Here is a 22981-nt window from a genome sequence, read left to right on the forward strand (position 1 = left end):
GGGCTCACACACTTCCATCCTCGTGTTCGCTCTCCCCTCCAGACAGTACATGTGTGGACCGAGCCAGGAGTGCAGTTTCCAGGCTCTTGGCCTCACTTGAAAAGGTGCTGGCTCAGGTAGTAAATGGCCATCAACTGTGATTGGATGGCCATCAGCTGTGGCTAGTTGGCCGTCAGCTATAACCAGTGAGCCGTTGGCCACTAATATAACTGCCGTGGCTATGCTAGCAGAAAATGGGGGCTAGCAAGAAGATGGTGGCTGAGCTAGCAAGAGGGGATTGCAGCTGGTAAGTGAGTTTGGTTGGCAGAGAGAAGTGAATGGCAGGTTACAGATCGTGTGGCTCCTGCTTCCTGTGTCTCCAACCCAGCCGCCAGCGAGAATATAGTGGTATGACTCCCCTCTCTATGGCTCCGTGGGTGTTCCTTTTTGGCCTCACCATGTCCTGCGTTCTTGTGTGGGGAACGGGAGCAGAGACCCCGCAGGCTGCCCTGCATGACAGCACACATATACATTCACACACACACACACATTTCCTACCAAGGAAGACAAACACGGTGACACAGCCAGTGCCCTTTGACATCACTGCACGACTGCGCTTGCCTTGCAGTTAAGCAACTGGGCCCGGTGATACTGAAAGATCTAATTCTCAGATATGTCAGATTCTCTTCCACACCTTCCACACCTATTGTTTTGCAATTCTTTTGTTTTGGTTAAATAAGATTTTTATAATTTCAGAATACACTTTGAAAAAAAAAATTCTTGGATTTTGTATCACTCCGAACTTTATGTGGGCTACAATATCATAGTTCTCAGTCAAAACTCCTAATATTCTGTACCTGTCCCAGGTATCCTACCTGCCCAGATCAGTCCCAGGACGGATTTATTCAAAATATCTACTTCTGGGGTCAAAATATCAAGACTGACCTCTTGATAGATTGGGACTTCCCAAAGACGCGATACTAAGTAGGGTTGAGAATATTCTAAGTCATGGAAATGCAATTCCTAATTACCTTGATATTAAGAATATCACTATTCTCAATATAGGAAGTCATATATAAGTAGGAAGACATTCAACAACAAGTCAATGACAGGTTTCATGTCAAATGAAAGACAGGAGAAATGGAGAAATGAACATAGCAGAAAAGAGCTAGTGAGTACAGGAGACCGGTAGGCAGCTCGGGGGTGTATCATTACGAGAAACAGTACAGTGTGGACTTTCAGTGCCAGGCAAGTGTAGCGGTGATCTGTAGTTAGGGAGCGTTTGACAACCAGTATTGAGACGTGGCTCTTCTTCAATGATGGACATGACTCTTATACATACCGTTCTCAGCTGCTCGCCCACAGTTAATTTTGATCAGTCCATAATACATTTCCTATAAAAAATCCTTGCTTCTTAATAGAATACATTTTTAAAACTGAGCCTTAACAGACAGGGAATTATATTCCAACATATAGCCAATGTAATTTATGTGTTATAGAAATGACCTTAAAGACGAAGGAAAGAACATTTGAATACATGCTTCATGTTTTTTGAATAATTAAAAAATACATATAATACACATAATTTTAAACTGTTTTTGTAGAGAATTTAGAAATATATCAGACTGTAGTGTATTTGAGTTGAAAAACATTGTGTCCAATTTTCGCCACAATGCTTTTAAGAAGGATGTACAAGAATGTGAAAAGAGTCTAAGAAAAATGGCAGAAGTGATTAAAATCATGGAAAACAGGTCCAAGAAGTTTTTGTACCTTGAAAAGCAAGGCTGAATGATAATGACTGCCATTATTAGGTTCAAGAAAGGTTTTGTACAAGGGACGTGCTGTTCCACTATTCACTTGAATAAGTGAACTGAATACAAGTAAACAGACACAAATGAACTTAAGAGAAAGTCTAGCTGTTTAGAAGGAATAAAATGTGCAAGCCGAATAATGAAATACTCAGAAACTTCTCGTCTCTATCTGGAAATTTCCCATGAGAATACACAATCATCTCTCTGCTTTGATTTTGCCGTCCACATGCCTGAACACAGAATGCTCTATTCTGCCAGGCAATCTTGGGAGGCTGTGGATACAGGGAGACACCTCTGGCTGCAGAAAATTAAAGTGTCATACCAAGTATCGCTAACAAAGAATGTATGCCTAAGAATATTCCTCGTGGCCTATGAGGATGAGTTCCAAAATTATGCTGTGTTTTTGGGGACTGGATGGGGAGTCATATGACTCCTAGCTTTCAGTGATTTGGATGTGAAATAGGCTTTGGTCATCCAATCTCATTACTTATAATTGTGCCTTTCCAGAAATTAGAGAAGAAACAATCCCATTTGGAAAACTGGGAAGGGCAACAGAACATAAAAAGTGAATGAGCAGATGCATGTTGATCCGATATCTCCGTGACCTTTGAGGGCATCTGCTTCTACAAGCCACTTGTCTCTTCTTCTCTAAGTCCAGACTAGAGCCAGGAGCTAAATGATCTTGGACAGTCCATACCCCACATTCATGCCCTGCTTCCTATTCAAAGGCATGACTTTTATTAAAATCCTCAGGGAGTAGAATTTCATACTTCACATGAATCTCCATTTTCATCTGGAAATTTTTCCTCCTATCTAATAGAGAAACTTGGTTAATATACTGTGTAGAGAGAAAAAAAGTTAACATAATAGGCCTGAGACTGCTATCCTTAAAAATTCTGTTTGCAAGGTTGGCCCTTAGCTGGCATCTGAGAACTTGGATTTGGGGAGAGGTCCCATGATTCCCTAATTGGTAAGAGTGGCTCACTGTGCCTAAATTGCTTGTACAATCCATGTGGTTTATCCTGAAAACTTGTTTCTCTTCTGGGTGCCTAGAATCTTGATTCATGCTAAGCAAAGGGTGCCTGTGTGACTGGCCCCCAATAAAAATCTCAAACTGAGTCTCTAATGAGTTTCCTGGTCGACAACATTCCACACATGTCACAATTCCATATTGGAGGAATTAAGCACTTCCGGCGACTCTGTGAGGAGAATACTCTTGGAAGCTAGTGCCTGGTTTTTCTCTGGACTCTGTCCCAGGGGCCTTTTCCCTTTGCTGATTGTACTTTGTAGTGTTTGGCTGTGATACATCATAGCCATGAGTCCCCGCTACATGCTGAGTCCCTGAGTCCTCCCAGAGGACCCCCAAAGCTGTGGGTGTTCTTGGGGACTTGTGACACACATGCTTTGGAACAGTGGTTCCGAAACCAGGCTGAGCATATGCGTCACCAGGGAAGCTTTATAGATGATGGATTTGAGGCTCATCCCAGGCCTGTGCACTCAAAATCCATATTTTTCAAAGCTCTCCAGATGTTTTTGATGGGAAATAAGATGAGAACACAAATGGCAACTGCCTTGGTGAAAAAGACAACAGGTACATGAAAGCTGTATTTTCTAGGAAGGAAAATAATACTGTGTGTCTATCACATGGAAGGAGAGTCCAACTCAATATGATTATTGAATGTGAGTAATGTATACAGCAGGCAGAAAGCAAAGTTTTCCTTTGCTTCACTGAACCTCCTATATTAGTGCCTAGAAGGAACAAAACATGTTCTATTTCTGACATGGCCACAATATAACAAAAGGGCACCCAATAATTAACGTGCAGTTGAAGAGTTAGGCAGGGGGATGATACAGGGATGAGGCAATTTTTCATTGCAAGTCCCAGTTTTTGAGACACTAAACTTTAACAGTTATGCAAATGAACTACAAACCTTCACAGGAAAGCAAAACAGTTAGCAACATGCAGCCAAAGACTTTGGCTTCTGCTATGGGCGGGGGTGCAGTTAACTTGAATGATGCCTCGGAGGGAGCTCTCAAGGAGATTGGGGACATGACCCCACAGTTTCATTAAGAACTCTCAGAGTGACAAAGGGAGAGGACTCGATGGAGAAGTATGAGATCATCAAAGTTGTGACACAAAAGAGCATCTCCAAACTTGAATTCTTCTCTCATTCTCAGGGCCTCTTTCAGTCTAGGCCACCAACTAAGTTCTGCATCTGTACCAAGGCAGAGGTCTTGCAAGTTTAGCTAGAATCTGAGTTACATCATGTTTATTATCTCATGGAGTAATTTCCAAAATTTAGAAGTAATCTTGAACCTGGCATTTTAGGTTGAATACTTTTATGGACATATTTAACAAACAAAAGAAAATGTGGATATGTCCTTATAACATACAGAAACGTAGCATGGCTGATGAATAAACAGTCGGTCTCAATGAGATTTCTTTTTAGGGGAAGTAGGAAAATATGTCCCTGATGGATTTTGCTTTTCAATAACAAGTTATTGAACCAGTTCACCAAAATATATCTTGAAGAATCAAAAAGCCCTCATTCATAAATCAAATCGTATCTATGGAACAAAACAATGGAAATAGGAGCAGATGACAGTGGAAAGTGATAACCACAAATATCACCAATGAAAGTTAGACTCAGATGCCGTGGCATTTAAAGCCACAAACCCCAGAATGTAATAATAAAGTGAATTTTCAGAATGTAAAGAAGTCCCAGGAGAAATGCTCCATTTAAAAGAATATGAGGTATACCTCTTCTAGGTTTGTGTATTTCTTAAATTCTAACAAACCATTCTAATCCACTTCACAGAGGGATTCAAAGGTAAATGCTCAGTGAGGGAAATAGAACTTTATTTTACCTACTCATGCAGTAATTTAACATAACTTATCCAGTTATCTCTTTCCATAGAGAATCCAATTGCATATCCTTTCACACATATCCCAAAAGACTAATCCAGTTCAACTTACTGCAGGAGACCAGGAAAGAGTCAAGATACCAGGGCTCTGCTCTTAACTTAATCTCTATTTGCCTCAGTTACTAATAAGTTAAATGGAACAAAAATATTTGCCCTTTCTCTCTCACTGGTTTGTGATAGGGTTAAAAACGAGATGATAAATGTGAAAGTGTCTTGAAATGTGTAAGAGAAGCAGGGCCTAATTAGTTTAATGCATGCTTATGCACATATCCCATACCCCTAGAAAGCGAGAACGGGGATACAGCTGGGATAGCATGAAGTCCAACCAGCTTATATGACATCACAGCGCATAAGGCTAGAGCATCACAGGATGCATCCAAGCTCAAACACGAGACACAGCCCGGACGAGCAGCCAGGTCTCCTAAGCTCAGCATTCTTATCATTGGTTCCACTACCTCCTCAAATGATTCTGTCTGGTCAGCTTCACGTTCTGCCTGCGCAGCAGCGACATGGCAGGATTACAGTATCCACAGGATTACAGTATCCACAGGGTAACACCCCCATCACCATGTAACGGCATTATCTGCGGCCTGTGTCTGGAAGATTTCTCTCCATGTGCCAGGACTGTTCTACCCCCAGCAGGTCAAGGCAGCAGTATCGCTGGAATCTTTGCTACCCAATCAGACCACTCTTCCCCAGAAAGGACTTTAAAGTCATCTTCGAGCATACAGACCCATCTATTCACCACTTCCTTCTGAAAGCCCCTGCAGAGATCACAAAAGCTGGCATCCTGCCCCCAAAACTATCTCTGCCCTTGCTGGCTGTTCTTGGAGCACAGTGAACAAGAAAATTCGATTTCATTTCTGCAAAGGTGAAAGATCTCACATCATGAATTCTCAGGGCACTACACAGGTGAATTGTTTTAAAAATGCATTTGTGTGTATAAGCAATGCCTTTCATTGCAATGAATCTTTTGCATTTTTAAAAGGTAAGTTGTATGTTCTGACACTATAAATGGTAGTAAAGGTATTTCAAATTATGTCCCATTTGCTTGCTGTATTAACCAAGAGAGTACATTAAGGGCAATAAAGTTATATCTTTATCAGAAAAGCATGCAGTGGTTTCATAAGCACTGTGCTATCACAGCACTGCTGTCTGCTCAAAGTTTTATAATGTTTTCCAAATAGAACATAGGCATAAAATAACTTTGATTCAGACTTCTGGGGGAAAATATTAAGGATAACCACACAGTGCAGTCCATCAGTGGTTTTCTCACTTTGTTTCTTCCCAGGTATTTCATGTAGACTTGATGAGTCACGTAAAAGGACAGGAGTTCATGGTGTGTAAACGCTAGTCAATAGCTACAATTTATTTCATGTCAATCATGTACCAAGCCTCTAACATCCTGTCTCTCAACTGACAATAATCCTATAAGGTAGATGCTATTAAGCCATTTAGCAGAAAAGAAAAATAATGATTCAATGAGATCGCCTGGCTCAGGTTATACAGTTGATAATTGGCAGAGTTGAGGTATAAACTCAGATCATTTGGTCTCAAGACCCAGACTGCCTCCCTCTTATAACAAGTAGTTAGAAGTCTCTAGAATCTGGATCTGAGTTAGACAACAATAGCCATAAAACAATGCAAACGCAATGAAAACATGTCTCACCTTCCTACTTTAGACATATCCACTCAAATTTCCATCTCCAAAGCTGGGAGCTCACAAAGGTGATGAGAAAAGCAAACTGACCCTGTGAGATATCCCAGCAGAACACTGGAGAGCTCGGGAGCCACAGCTCTGACCTCAGGACAACTTGGGTCTGAGCCCTGGTTGTGTAACATCACTTAACCTCTTTGAACCTTACATCCGTCTCTGTAAAATAGGAAAACACCCTCATAGGATTGAATAATATGAAGTGTGCGATATACTTGACACTGAATCGGCCATATTGCTGCGTGCTCAGTAAGCACTATCTATTTTGTATTGGAACTTTTGCCGTTAGGTTGATGTATAAAACTAAAAGAGATTATTGGTTAAAAAAAAAAAATCCAGTTTCTGGTTTAACTGGTTTTGGTTGGCACCTAATGGCTCTCCGCTTCTTGAGTTAAGAGCCTTAAAAACAAAGAGTGGGTATCAAGCACTGGGTTTCTGCTTCCAAGAACAGATGCTCGTGTTCGGGCTTACCTAACACTGAAGTCTAGTCAGACAGCCCAAAATAGGACCCATTTGATTTCTCCTGACAGTTTAAGTAGGAAATCAGTGCTGCTACGGAGGGTGAAGTTAGAGTCTCTAGAATTTCTAATTAATATGTCACTCCCTAAAATGCACATCCCATCTTTTCTTATTTTAGCATAATAAAAGTTTAGCTCTCATTTCCACCATTCTCAACCTCTTCTTTTCCTTTTTTTTTTTTTTTTTTTTCCTAAATAGAATTGCTGAAAATAAAACAGCAACCTGGCTACGTGCAAAGCAGAAGTGGGAACACCTCTCCATAGGTCTCCTGCCCAAGGAAACCCTCTCTACTAGACCTTCAGTCTTTTCGCTTATGGCTCCATCCAAGAGAAAATGTGGGTGTCCCCTTGGAAAGATAATCCCTTAAGACATTTACCTGGGGATGAATGAAGAACAGGAGACATTTGGACAGGGAGGTAGGAAAGGAGAATAATGAGGATGCTGCGTGCCTTAGGATTCAGAAGTGACAATTTGACCAAAGGCTGGCACCACACAAACTTTCAAATTAAAGGTTAAAACCCATAGTTTCAGGTAAGCAAAACTAAAACAAATCTTTATGGGAGTTTTCATCAAACGTCACCCACAGGGCTGGACCCTCTGGAGTTACTTATAGGCTTCAATTTCACTTCCTATGGAATCCTTCCCTCCTTCTCTGAACAGCTCAGGTCCCCGTGTGTCACAGACCATAGCCGTGTATACCTTTCATTGAAAGCCCTAAACCGTGATCACAGCTGTAATTTTACACCTATTTGAGTCATTCATTGGTTACTAGCTGTCTTACCATGAGACTTCGTACAGGCAAGAACTCTGTCTGCATTTATTCACTGTATATCCAGTACCTAGCAGAGTAACTCCCACATAAAAAGCACACAATGAATGTTCATTGAGTAAATGAATATATTCATGGAGTCCAGAGATATTGAACCATACTCTGTCCCCGGAGACTAGAGCAGTGTTTTCCCAAGCATCCCTCTCCAGGGTCCGAATGCTTAGGTTTGAGTCTTAGCTATGACATTTACTAGCTGTGTGGTCTTCGTCAATTTAATCCCTCTCTCTGTGCCCGTGAGGACAGAGCCCCAGAAAGCAGTTTCCAGGCTCTCGGCCTCACATAGAAAGCTGCTGGCTCAGGTAGTAAATGACCATCAACTGTGATTGGATGGCCATCAGCTGTGGCTAGTTGGCCGTCAGCTATAACCAGTGAGCCATTGGCCACTAATATAACTGCCATGGTTATGCTAGCAGAAAATGGGGCTAGCAAGAAGATGGTGGCTGAGCCTGCTAGCGGTGCAGTGAGGGTTGCGAACGGTGTGTCTCCTGTTTCCTGTTTCTCCAACCCAGCCGCCAGCGAGAATATAGTGGTATGACTCCCCTACCTATGGCTCCATGGGTGTTCCTTTTTGGCCTCACCCTATTCTGCGTTCTTATGGGGGGAGCGGGAGCAGAGACACCGCAGGCCGCCCTGCACGACAAATGGCGCAGGGAGCAGGGTCTCCCGCACGACAGTGCCTCATCTGTCAATTGGGAATAAGAATAGTCCTTATTTCCCTGGGTTGTTATCAAAATAAAATGCATTAAAATATATACAATGCTAAAAGCAATGCCCTACATATAACAATGCATGAGCACATATAACCTACTGTTACTATATTTCTTGAAATGACACTGGCTGGCTATGTGATTTGGGGTAAAAAGGCATTTTTTTGGTGAAATAATTTTCTAAGAGATTGGATTAAATAAATTTAAAGGACTTCCGTTGATGCAGGACTTCTCACAGCTTCTAATATGCTAATGGACATTATGAAGGTCTAAGAGGGGAGCATGATATACAGTGTTTCCCAAATTTATTTGACAATAGAATCTTTTTTTGTGAGTAAAATATATTAGAGTGTCTCATGGATATTCTATGGAAGACACTTTGGGAAATGTTGAATTAGATTCTTTAGTAGCAAAATAGCAATAAACAGAATTTGGGGCCAAATATTTTCAATATTATAGGTATTGAAGAAATATTGACTCTAACAAGAAAGTAACTATTTCTTAAAATCTAATTAATGAGATAAAACGCATGGAAAAAAAGATCTAGCTTTAAACTTTCAGTGCCCGGCATCTTACCTAGGCCAATGTAATAGACCCCTAGGGCCCCTGAGAGCGCAGTCTGCAGCCCAGCCTGATGCAGCTTGTAGAAGAGTCCAGGTCCAAGAAAAGGTAGAGCTCCCCATTTAGTGTCTTACTCTTTGAAAAGAAATACAGTGTACGTGGTGATATGCAGCTATGCATTAAAGTCTGTCCTTCTCTTCCTTTTCCCCTCAAATGACGTAACCAGCTGTATTGGTTTGCTAGGTCTGTCATAACAAACTGCCACAGACAGGGTGGCTTAAACAACCAAATTCATTTTCTCACACTTCTGGAGTTCCACTCTGAGGTACTGGGGGGTTAGGATTTCAACACGTGAATTTGGGGTAGAGCTAGGGGGATGACACAATTCATCCCATAACAGCAGGCGTAAATTCTCACTGGCCTCCTCAAAAAGTGAGCAACTACTATGCGTCCTGCTCAGTTTCCTGCATTACAAACACAAAAAAGAAAAAATGTAAGCCCTCTGTTACCTGTCACCCTCCATTTTTGCCCAACTTTCCCCCACCTATTTTAGCTTTTAGTCTGTCTTCCCCAAATCAAGAGAGCCTCTGTGACTTGGCCCTTTGTGCTATCCAGCATTCCTTTGAGAAGAGCTGCTGCAGCGACATGGTATTGCTCTGCTGACTCCTCGCACCTGTCCTTAAAAGGTCTCTATACCACCCTACCCACTCATCTTCTCCAAATCCAGTAACTTCCTCAGCTGCCAAGAGTCTCCCATAATATTACAAAGATTTAAAACCCACAGACTCTGGAAGAGATACCCAAGTGATGTTGAAATGGGGGTAGTCTTTTACAATTGAGGAAACAGAAGACACTCATGATTTGATGATAGTTTACCGGTCTGTGAATAGTATTAAGTTAGCGGAAGCCTCAATACCTAACACAGCAAAGGCCATTGTCCTGAAACAGCAAAGAATGGATGTCACCAGCTCACCTCAGAGCTGGGACATGGCTGGAGGGAATGGCAAGGTGTTCGGTTGCTGTAATGGAAAGTAGCAGACTTTTTTTCTTTCCTTTTTAATTACCTTGTTATGTGATAAAAGTTATAAGGTGAAAGAAAAGTATAAGAAGTTGCTTTTTTTTATACCTGACCTTCTGATAGCCTATGTGTTTTAGGGACAGATAACTTCCTAATGAGACTTTTTATAATAAAGCTTTCATTGCTTTGAAAAATATTAACTTTTCCAGTTCTTCCGGGTGGATCAAACAGACCCTGCAGTTATAGTTACAATATTCTAAAGCTTGAGCTTCTCAGTAATAATGGGTAAGAGCCTCACATTGCCACGGGCCACAACTATATTATTTGAAATGAAACCTCTCATAAATATCCAACTATGAAGTCACTATCTATCAACTGCTGTTATATAAACAGGACAGAGCTAAATCTCCCATCTGCCAATATTGGAGCTGCCACTGAGAATGATTTCGTGTCCAGAACTCACAAATTAAACAGGCTCTTGCTCTGTCAGCCAGTTCTAGGAAGCCAAGTTTGGTTTGGTGTAGGAGGGTCCAAGTAAGGCGGCCTGGTAGGGTCTGAATTCTTCATGCATTTCCCTTTTGCCAAGAGCTTAGATCTCCCTGAGGCCCGGGAGCTCTCTTTCGGGGGGTATAAAAGATGGGACCGATTCTTTAGAAAGAACACTGTGGCTCCCAGTGGCCCACTTGCTATCTCTCCTTTTCTACACCACACCCTGGTATAGACTTCTTGCCTTCACTCGACTCTGAGTATGTCACATCTGGTTGACTGTAGTTCTGGTCAGCAGCTGGGAGGTCTGTGGACCATGCTTTGAGAAGCACTGCTCGGAACAATGTGAACAGGGCAGTAGAATGCACTTCTGTATTTATCTCTTCACATCTTCTGTTCCAGGGCCTGGAACATGACCATCACATATTACGTGTGTGATTTTCTGAGCTTAAGTCAAGATTCCTTTTTTTAAGCCTAAGATTCATAAGTAGGGAAGTAACATAATTTAAGTTTTAGAGAGTGAATAGAAACTGGAGAAAAGGGAATAGCGATCAGAGTCAATGGAACCAATTGTGTCTCCTTTAATTAAAATTTAAAAACACATTATAGTTCTTTTTCCGCCACCATCGTAGGACGTGCAGCTGACTCTTCCTCGCCATGTCTTCTCACAAGACTTTCAGGATCAAGTGGTTCCTGGCCAAGAAGCAAAAGCAGAATCAGACCATTCCCCAATGGATTCGGGTGAAAACTGGTAATAAAATCAGGTACAACTCCAAAAGGAGACATTGGAGAAGAACCAAGCTGGGTCTACAAGGAATCGCACATGAGATGACACCACCTATTTTTGCTGTGTCAGGATTGCTTGGATCTTAACCATGGCACTGAAAAGATCGCTACTATCTGAACAGTTGGAGGTGTTTTATTGGGAAATTATGGGGAAAATGAGTTTTCTCTTAATATGTTTCTGCACTAGTAGGTTGGTTCAGTAATATATATGTGAGATCTTCTATAAAAAATAAAAATAAAAACACATTATAATAATAGTAGCCAAGATTGACGTAACTCTTATGATGTGCCAGACCCTCTCATAAAAGCTTCTTGTATTAACTTATTTAATCCTCACAACAACCTAAAAGATAGGAATTATAGTTATTCTCATTTCAAGATGAGGAAATGGAGATCCAGAGAGGGTAAGCCCCTCACCCAAGGTCACATGGCAAGGTAACGGCAGAGGTGGGATTCCAGCAGCCATCTAGTTTCCAAGTCCAGCCTAAATCACTTCCATGTGCATTACCTCAGTTAGTCTTCATCTCCCCGACCCAGCCCCTCCGTGAGGGAGTGGCCAATGTGCCAGCTCCTCCCACTGGCCTGTCCTACCTGACTTCTGCTAGATCTGACCTACACTTCCCTGATTACCACTACCAAGACGTATCTGACCTTTGTCTTAGTTCCAATGTCTCTGGGTCAATTAATAGGCTTTAACAGCTTAGTGTATTGTTCTTTCGTGGATGACTCATTCATTCTTTCTACAAATATGTATTGAGCACCCACTATGTGCCAGGCACTGTACTAGGTGCAGAGGATACACCGTAAACTGACTGTCAGAGAAACAGACATGTAAACAAATTAAATCATTACGGATCCTGATTAGTGCCATTAAGAAATTAAAGGGGATTGTGTCCATAGGATAATGACTCAAAGGAATGTGTCTTTGGTGTTGAGAATTTCAGGTGCTGTGGCAAATCACACAGGGAAGATATTTTGGAACATTCGTGACCTTTCTATTGCGCCCCTGAATTTACCAACTTCCTTGTGAAAACTAAAACTGACCCCACCATTCCGCAGCCTAGAAGCCTTCAGTGGTTTCTCTCAGCCTTCAGGATAAAGTCCAACCCCCTTTAGCATGACTCACATGGTCCTCCAAGTTTGACCCTCTGCCCACCTTCCAGACTCAGTACTGTGGCAGTCCCTTCCTCCTTCCCTTGCGCACTCAACTCTGGCCATAATCAAGACTAATCATCACATGCTGTCCTATCCACCCAGATTGCCTGTCCCCTGTCCCCACACCTCACCTAAGTAACTCCTATTTATCTTTCAACACTCAGACCAGAGTTACCCTCAAGAAGCCTTCCCCACCCTAGGCTGGGCTTGGTTGCTACCCCTTGGTGATCTCTTAGTATTCGAGGTGAACTCTGTGCCCTCAAAATTCATATGTTGAAGTCTTCACCCCCAGCACCTCAGAAGGGGATGGTGTTTGGAGACAGGGGTCTTTAAAAAGGCGATTAAGTTAAAATGAGGTCATTCGGGGTGGGCCCTAATCCAATACGATGAGTGTCCTTCTAAGAAGAGGTTAGGACACAGACACATACACAGAGGAAAGAATATGTGAAGACAGAGTGAGAAGGCGGCCGTCAACAAGCCAAGGAGAGTGGTCTCAGAAGAAATCGACCCTGTAGTCACCTTGATCTTGGACTTCCAGCCTCCAGAACCATGAGAAAAAAACGTTTTGTTGTTTAAGCCACTCAGTCTGTGGCACTTTGTTATGGTGGTCCTAGCATACTGATACACTTAGCACCCTGCGCAAACCCTAGTGATACACCTGCTTCACACACCTACATCAAGAAACCTCATCTTTTTTAATCTTTGCATCCCCAGTGTTGATCTCAGGGCCAGGCATGTGGTAAACACTTAGCTCAGTGTTTGCTGAAGGAAGGAATGATTGAACTGCTTATGCGGAAGGCAACTTCAATGTGATGTTACTTCTGAAAACTGGAAAGCGGGCTGGAATAACCGTCTGAGAGAAAGGTTGGCTCCCTCTGAGGGAGAATAAAGGAAACCAACACTACAGTTCCCAGGGCAGCAATCAGGATTTGGAAAAACAGAAGGTTACAGAGGCAACCCCCGTGGCACAGATCCATGGTATTTCCCAGTTCTTTCAAACACATTTAATTGCGCACACAGAAAAGAATGGCATCATTATTTAATCCAAAACACAATAACAACAATAGATTGCTCATGTAGGCGCCTAAGTCCCCTGCAGAGAATTTAATTTGCGTGTTCCTTTTACCCACATGCACAGCCAAGGCAGCGGGAATGGGGGCCAGCCCATTCCCGTGGCCTGGGAAGAGAGAACATGGATGCCTGTGGTTGTTATAACAGGAAAAGGGGGGAAAACAATAGAAAGCCCAAGGGTATAGCTGCAACTCCACTTAAGACTAATGCATATCTTCATTTTCGTCCTCGGCAATAACCCAAAGATGTATCTGATGCCGCTGAAAGACTGCTGTCATCCTCGGTAGATACTCATCAATTATTATTAAGTATTGCACAGTTCAGGTCAAGATATAATGTGTCTGAGAAAAACCATGGCACCTCCTTTTAATCTTGCGTAGAAAACAATTAAAGGATATAAAGCACATTATTAAAATATGTAAAATTTATAATTTAATTATAAGATTGCATAGCTTTATGATCTAATAGTTCTGCTGTATTTTGCATATTAGTGAACAATTGCTTTCTTAAAGCACACAGTAGAATCATTTACTTGATGCTGGAGAATAAGTTAATTATGGATTCCCTGTATATGACTAATGGATTTAATAATCACTTTACTGTAGAATTAACTTATACTTCCCTGTGCTTATAGCACTAATGATGATATTCATAAAAGTTATATTTTTTTTAAAATGTAAGATTGGCATAAAAAGAGAAACCAATGTACAACTTAGTTTTCGAGCCAGCAGTTCTAAATAGATAGTTCAGAGCCATCAAGGCCTTCTCCTTGCTCCCTAATAAATCATACACACCCTCTCCACCCCCCACCCCGCCACCAACCCTGCCTCCATTGGCTTTATTAAGGGAATTTATTTTATTTAAGGGAAGACGAAACGCTTGCCAGATGCATTTAGTGAAGCTCCTGATTTTTTTTTAACCTCGGTTGTGGGTTACAACGAGGATTATTCACTTACATCCACTTCATGGAGCTCTGGGAAACCCCATATGTGTTAAGATCACATTGAGATGCCTGAGTCCCTCTTTTTGTCCTCAGTTTCAGTCCCTTGAAGCCACTCATTTTTCTCCTTCAGCCAGAACAAACAAGAGTGGTGGAAGGAGTAACAGGGACGTCCTTTGTTTAAGGAAGAGAGTCCCTAGCACTGCTTTTCTCCATTTTTATCCTTCTTTATGACGTCCACCATGACCACCACCACTACCATCATCATCACCATCACCACCATCAACATCTGCATTATTCTTCCACGTGGAATTAAGCAATGGAAGATCTGGATTTTATTTCCAGCTCTGCCACTTTACCAGTGGGGATGACCTTAGGTGAGTCATTAAACCTCTCCCAGTCTGTTTTCATAGCTCTAAAAATGTAAAAACTGATTACTTCTGACTCTGAATGTGCTTTGTCCACGGTCAGGTCCTAAATACAGGCTGTGTATTATTACAGTGCCCCCTCCTCCGCAAACATGCATCGCCCACGCTTCCATTAATTACTCCGCTGTTTCTGGCATGGAGATTTAAATATTCTGGAAGAAAAGAACTATGGCTTACACTTTGATATCCTGCACAAAGCTGTTCACAAAGTTTATGCTTACTAACTACCTGTTGATGAATTGATTGAAAGATGAAAGAATGTAAATTCTTAATTCACTCCCTGAGAGATTGTAATTTCCTTTAGGTCAGACACCTGCAGCTATAGATGTGAATCTCTGAATTTCTGTCTCCCTGCCTCAAGCTCCCACCAATAACTTCCGTGGAGAATGCAAAGGTCATAAATGGTGGTGAGAGGCTGCAGGAAATGCAATCTAGTCCTTAGCAGGACTCAGAAGGCCTAAGTGTACCACTTCCTGCCCCACTGCCAGGTTCTTCACAAGGCTCCCAGACCCTTTCCTTCCTCCTCAGCACACTAAAGGAATAAACCAACTTCTTTATAAAATACTGAATTGCTTTGGCAAGTGAGCAATCCACAAAGTTTTGCTTTTGTTTTATTCATAATATATGACCTTATTAGAGGGACATTTTTAAGCTGAATTTTCAAGAATTTGCTTAAGTCCTCCTCAGCTAATTAAAATGTAGCCTGAATTAAATGTTCTGATCCCTTTTAATACCCAAACTTTTTGTTTCTTTGTTTAATGAACTTTGTTTACAAGACATATTCCCTCACAGTCTCACTCCCAGCTCCAGTCTAGTCACTTCGGTGGCAATTGGAACAATTTGTTCATTGTTTGATTAGTCATAGAAAATACTCAGGATACTCATTAAATTCATTTTTCTCATAAAATAAATATGTAATGCGCAAAACCCCGTGCCTAAATATATGCCCTTTTCCTTTCATCCACAACCTTTAGCTTTTGGCCTAAAGCAATGCCTCAGAGACCAGCGCACATACTCTCCACCGGGCCATCATGTTAAAATGCCCGTCCTGAGTCAGGTGGGGCCTAGATTCTGCATTTCCAACGAACTCCCAGGTGGGGCACATGAGCTGCTGGTCCTGAGACACAATTTGAGTAACAAGAACCTAAACTTTTTGTAGGCTAGCCTTGAGGTTATCCCTCTTTAATTTTATACCCAGAAAATTCATATTATATCACATTTCATGGCAGAAACAAATGTTTAAACTGAACAATTTCTACTACTCAGAAATAATTTTATTAGTATTATACTTTTTCTCTTGAAATACTAAAACTCACAACCTTTCATCTGTTTCTACTTCATTTTCATTTTGGTCCATATTCCCTTCTGGTTTTTTTCAACCTCTCCACAAACGAAAAGACATTGAGTGTGACATGAGTATAACTGCTTCTCTGACTTTGGGGTATCTTTTGCCTTTCAAATGTTAAATAATATCTCAAACGTCTTGAGATACTTTATGCCTTACAAAGGGTTTCCTTGTACTTATTTCATAAAATAAGTTCATGTCTGGAGGATGATAGAATGAAAAAAGTAGGTGGACTTTGGCATGAAAGTCACCTGGGTACAAACCCTAGCTCTGCTAAATATTCAATCTTGGGCAAATATTTAACCTTTTTGCTTAAATTTTTTCATTTTTCAAAGTGTGTGTGGGGGGTATAAATAGCCATATCATGAGCTAGTTATTTGTGTTAAGGTTGCGGGTGTGAAGTTTCAAAGGAAACTGACTAGCCAAGACTGAGAACACAAAGAATACCTCATGTGTGTTCCCTCCACACTCATATGCAACCAATCCTTTAATCCTACTTAGCTGTTTAGGTACCTCTCAATGTTACCTGTTCTGCAATAACTGTCCTTCTCCAGGATGGCAACTGGCATCAGACACTATCTCCTCCTGTCCTATCTCCCAAATCTTTCAAATTCCTCTAAAAACCTGCTGCTTTTGTTAAGCCTACAGTTGGGATTTAACACCTAGATTTCAAGTGATCAAACAAGACATGATGATAAATTTAAGGAAAACGACACCAGCCCATTGAAGAAAACCAAAATCAATTTGTTTCCCCCCACCTATTCCTTGGGCTCCCCCTTTTTTCCAGCTGTTCTCTCACTTCATCTATCATACTTAGATAGAAATCCATATATCTAGTTTAAAATCACTGTTTCTCAGGCAACAGCCAGGCCACTTAGCAAAAGTCTAAAGCAAGCCAATATAATATTCTGCCCAGAGTGATAGTTGGCCAAAGATTACTGTGCCAGAATAGGTTAATTATAGGACTTACTTTTACTATAATTATTGATTGCCATAAACTAATGGGAAAAAAGCTGCTATTTACTAAGTGTCTTCTCTACCCCCTAGAAGCTTTACATATGTATCTCAATTTATCCTCATCACAACTATGCAAATAGTTTTCCAATTTTAAGAACATTTTAAGATCAAGTTGGTGTAGTTACTTGCCCAAAGTCACAAGCTGGTCATAGGCAGACCCAAGATTTAAAAAAGCCATAAGTGATTATCTGACTGTGCTCTGTTACTATTACTTTTAATTTAAAATTTATGTTTAGCAAGTAATACGTGCATATAATATTAAAAAGGGAGCGATCCAAGATAGCAGAATAGATAAACACTATGCCCCCTTCCTTCTGTGAACACATTAAAATTACAAGAATTATAGAACAATCAACCTGGAGAATCATCTGAAGTCTGGCTGAACAGAAGTTTTATAACTGAGGATATGAAGAAGAAGCTACACTGAGGCTGGTAGGAGGGGTGGAGATGCAAAATGAGCTGGCCCCAAACCTCCTCTATGTTGCAGTTAAGAATCAGGAGGAATATCTCAGTCGTGGAGGTTCCCCCCAGAGGACCGAAGGACCCCAACCCCCAGCCAGAGTACTGGTGCCAGGAAGAGAGCACACACAACATCTAGCTGTAAAAAACAGTGGGGATTCTGACCGTCTGGATGGGACAGAAGACTGCAGGAAACCCAAACATCCTCTTAAACAGTCCACGTACTGACTTTCTCACTCTCAGACACTTACCAGGGGGCTCCAGTGGAGGGACAGTGACTCAGGATGGGGGGACATCAGAGGCATACGGGCAGCAGATTGACGTGTGTCATTTTGAGGCAAGGCCTGGAGGTTGTCAGCTGATTTCTCAACAGCAACTTTGCAGGCCAGAGGGATTAGCAGCAAATATTCAATGTAATAAAAAGCAAGGACCTACAACCAAGACTACTCTACCCAGCAAGGCTATCATTTAAAATTGAAGGGCAGATGAAAAGCTTCCCAGACAAGAAAAAGCTAAAGGAGCTCATCACCACCAAACCTGTATTACTAGGAATGTTAGAGGGACTACTTAAAGATGGAAAAAAAAAGAGATCAAAATTATGAATAATAAAATGGCAATAGCTACATATCTATCAACTATTACTTTCAATGTAAATGGATTAAATGCTCCACTCAAGACATATGAGTAGGAAGGGAATGGATAAGAAAACAAAACCCTTACATATGCTGCCTGCAAGAGAATCACTTCAGATTGAAAGACACACACAGACAGAAAGTAAAGGGATGGAAAAAGATACCTTATGAAAATGGAAAACAAAAAAAAAGCTGGGGGTAACAGTACTTGTATCAGACAAAATAGACTTTAAAACAAAGGCTGTAACAAGAGAAAAATGAAGGATCCATTAATCCCTCCTCTGATATTTATCCAAAGAAACTGAAAATACGACTTCAAGGGGACCTGTGCATCCAGGGACCTGTTCACTGCAGCATTATTTACAATGGTCAAGATGTGGAGGCAGCCTGGGTATCTGTCAATGGAAGAATGGATCAAGAGGAGGTGGTACATATATGCAATGCAATGTTGCTTGGCCATGGAAGGGAATGGGTTCTTGCCACCTGCTGTCGCAGGGGTGGTCCTAGAGGGTGTTGTGCTGAGTGGAGTATGTCAGACAGAGAAAGACAGATGCAATGTGCTTTCACTTATATGTGGAATCTAAAGAATAAAATAAACAAAACAGAAACAAACGCATAGATACAGAGAACATATTGATGGTTGATAGATGGGAAGGGGGTTGGGAGTCAGCGAAAACAGGGAAGGGATTATGAAGTACAAATTGGGGATGTAAGGTGTAGCATAAGGAATATAGTCAATAATATAGTAATAACTATGTATAGTGTCAGATGGGTACTAGATTTATTGGGGTGATAGAAGGGAGGGAAAGCAGGGTAAAAATGGTGAAGGGATTAAGAAGTATAAATTGGTAGTTACAAAATAGCCATGGGGATGTAAAGTAAACCACAGGGAATATAGTCAACGATATGGTAATAACTACGTACAGTGCTAGGTGGGTACTAGACTAGTCAGGGGGATCACTTCTTAAATTATGTAAATGTCTAATCACTATGCTGTACACCTGAAATTAATATAAAATAATATTGAATGTGAATTATAATTGAAAAATTTAAAAGGGGGGGAAGAGTTGAAGGGGAATAAGAGATCCAAATTTCCAGGTATAAAACAAATCAGTCATGCAGATGTAATGTACAGCATAGGGAATATAGTCTATAATATTGTGATAGCATAGTACGGTGTCAGATGGACCTTATATGGTGATTACTCCTTTAGATATATAAGTGTTGAATAACTATGGTGTGCCTCCGAAACTAATATAATATTATATGCTAACTATATTTTTAATAAAAATCTTTTTTTAAAAAAAGAGTTCCATACGACTTAGAACAAATAGCAGAAGTCCCTTGCCCTACCTTTCCCCATCTCTCATTCCCATTCCCCAGAGGAAACCTCTTTTGACTGCTTTCTCTGCTATTTACCTCTATATTTCTTTTAAAGTAGGCTTAATTACTATTTCTTGATTTTTGACATATAATTGATATACTACTATGAAAGATGAGGATTTAACTCTCAACCACCACACCACCCCCCAACTCCCCTCTTCCCTCCTCCTAATATACTTGTAACAACGTAAGAATTATTTGCTATATCAATAGTCAATGTTTGCATTGATTTGGACATACAAATATTATTCACAGCTGCACAACAGTAATAGTATACCTTGTTAATTTTTCTTTTCTTGTACAACAGTTTTTCCTGGAATGAATAATTGCATCACCATTCCATTTCTTTAGTATTTCATCCCTAACTCTCTGCCAGAGCCATAAAATTCTCAGTGCAGTCAAATGCATCAAGTGATTTATTGGTTTTCTGTATGTGCATGTTATGTTTTGTTTTGTTTCCCCCCGACATTCATTGTACAGCCCTAAACTACCAATCCACACTGATCACTCTCCAAGTCTGCTTTATTCAGTGCGTTGGGCTCTTAGCAGGCCCTTCCAGCTACAGATGCATATCCTTCAGTTCTGGAAAGTTTTTCTGTATGTTTTCTTTGATAAATTTCCTTCCCTTTGATAATTTCTCTGTTCTCTATTTCTGTAACTCCTAATAATTACATGTTGGACCTCTAGAAAAGGTGTATCCTCTATCTCATCTTTTCTTGCCTATCTTTTTGCCTTTTTAGTTTATATTTTGGGTGATTCTTCAACTTTCCTTCCAACTAATGGGTTTTTAATTTGTGGTTAAATTTTATTTTTTCATTTCCAAGGTCTATTTCTTATTCTCTGAATATTTCTTTATTATGGCATCCTATGCTTGTTCCAGGGATGTAAACATTTTCTTTTCTCTATCTAAGAATATAAACTTATTTTAAAACACTTTTTTAAAGAAACCTATAGTTTTCTAATTATAGGTTGTTTTGCTTTAAAAAAAAAAAAAAGGCTTGCTTCTGCTTCCTAAATTTTCTATTTCCTCTAAGTAGTATTTTTCTATTTGTTTATTTGGCTCTCACATTTCATATTAGAGACTTTCCTCTCACCTGGACCACTTTGAGGCACTCTTAAATATGGCATAGGAAGCTCTGTGCATGGACAGAACATCCAACTGGTAAGCTTTTGGAGAGAGTGACAAAAGGGTGGTGAGGTTGTGGGTCAACTTTTTCATGGGTTGATACCCAACGTCACTATCCAAAGGCTATGTCTTCCAGGGAGGTCAGTTTCCCCATAAAGGATCCTCCTGTTGCTTCCTTGGAAGGTGTACACCTGGCTCCCAGCATCCTGGGAGCCCACAAGGAAAATAGGCATGAGTTTTTGCTGTTCACTAAGCTGACTTTCGCTAACTCTCCTGGTCCAGCATCATATCCCTGACTATAGCTGAGCAAACCTTGCAAGACATTAAATGCCCAGATGTTTTTATTTTAACCAGTTATTGGGGAATGAATCTTACTGTTCTATATGCTAACTCTCTCTTTTTTTAAAAAAAGTTTAATGGGGTGACAATTGTTAGTAAAGTTACATAGGTTTCAAGGATAAAATTCTGTATTACATCATCTATAAATCCCATTGTGTGTTCACCACCCAGAGTCAGTTCTCCTTCCATCACCATATATTTGATCCCCCTTACCCTCATCTCCCACCCCCCACCCCCCTTACCCTCTGGTAACCACTAAACTATTGTCTGTGTTTATGAGTTTTTGTTTCTCATTTGTTTGTTTTGTTCTTTTGTTGGTTTTGGTTTATATACCACATATCAGTGAAATCATATGGTTCTCTGCTTTTTCTGTCTGGCTTATTTCACTTAGCATTATACTCTCAAGATCCATCCAAGTTGTCACAAATGTTCCTATATCATCTTTTCTTACCGCCGAATAGTATTCCATTGTGTATATATACCACAACTTCTTTATCCATTCATCTATCGAAAGACATTTTGGTTGTTTCCATCTCTTGGGCACCGTAAACAAAGTTGCAATGAACATTGGAGCACACGTGTCTTTGTGGATAAATGTTCTCAGATTTTTTCGGTAGATGCCTAGGAGAGGGATTGCTGGGTCATATGGTAATTCTCTTTGTAATTTTTTGAGGAACCTCCACACTGCCTTCCATAACGGCTGCACCAGTCTGCATTCCCACCAACAGTGTATGAGGGTTCCTTTTTCTCCACAGCCTCTCCAACACTTGTTACTATTTGTTTTGTTGATGATAGCCATTCTGACTGGGGTGAGGTGATATCTCATTGTGGTTTTTATTTGCATTTCTCTGATGATTAGTGATGTTGAGCATTTTTTCATGTCTATTTGCCATTTGTATGTCCTCTTTGGAGAAATGTCTCTCCAGGTCCTCTGCCCATTTTTCAATTGGGTTGTTTGTGTTTTTGTTGTTGAGTTTCATGAGTTCCTTGTATATTTTGGATATTAGCCCCTTATTGGAGGCACTGTTTGCAAAAATCTTCTCCCATTCAGTTGGTTGCCTCTTTATTTTGTCGATGGTTTCTTTTGCTGTGCAGAAGCTTTTAAGTTTCATATAGTCCCATTCGTTTATTTTAGCTTTACTTCCACTGCCTTTGGAGTCAAATTCATCAAATGCTCTTTGAACCCAAGGTCCATAAGTTTAGTACCTATGTTTTCTTCTATGCAGTTTATTGTGTCAGGTCTTATGCTTAAATCTTTGATCCATTTTGAATTAAGTTTGGTACATGGTGACAGATAGCAGTCCAGTTTCATTCTTTTGCACGTGGCTATCCAATTCTCCCAGCACCATTTATTGAAGAGGCTGTCTTTCCTCCATTGTATGTTTTTAGCTTCTTTGTCAAAAATTATCTGTCCATATTTATGTGGTTTTATTTCTGGGTTCTCAATTCTATTCCATTGGTCTATGTGTCTGTTTTTCTGCCAATACCATGCTGTTTTGATTATTGTAGCCCTGTAGTACAAGCTAAGGTCAGGGAGTGTGATACCTCCAGTATTGTTCTTTTTTCTTAAGATTGCTTTGGCTATTTGGGGTCTTTTGTGGTTCCAAACAAATCTGATGATTTTTTGTTGTATTTCTTTAAAAAATGCCATTGGGATTTTGATGGGGATTGCATTAAATCTGTATATTGCTTTGGGTAATATGGCCATTTTAACTATGTTGATTCTTCCAATCCATGAGCACAGAATGTCT

The 22981-nt window shown here is 40.5% G+C and overlaps 1 pseudogene; it reads left to right on the forward strand.

Moving 5' to 3' along the window:
• The first annotated feature begins 11200 nt into the window (after window positions 1-11200).
• On the forward strand, window positions 11201-11422 carry LOC109452288 (large ribosomal subunit protein eL39 pseudogene; annotated as a pseudogene).
• Window positions 11423-22981: the final 11559 nt, after the last annotated feature.

This window comes from Rhinolophus sinicus, chromosome 5 (assembly GCF_057876585.1).
Source record: "Rhinolophus sinicus isolate RSI-liver-muscle chromosome 5, RSI-T2T, whole genome shotgun sequence".
Taxonomy (NCBI): Eukaryota; Metazoa; Chordata; class Mammalia; order Chiroptera; family Rhinolophidae; genus Rhinolophus; species Rhinolophus sinicus.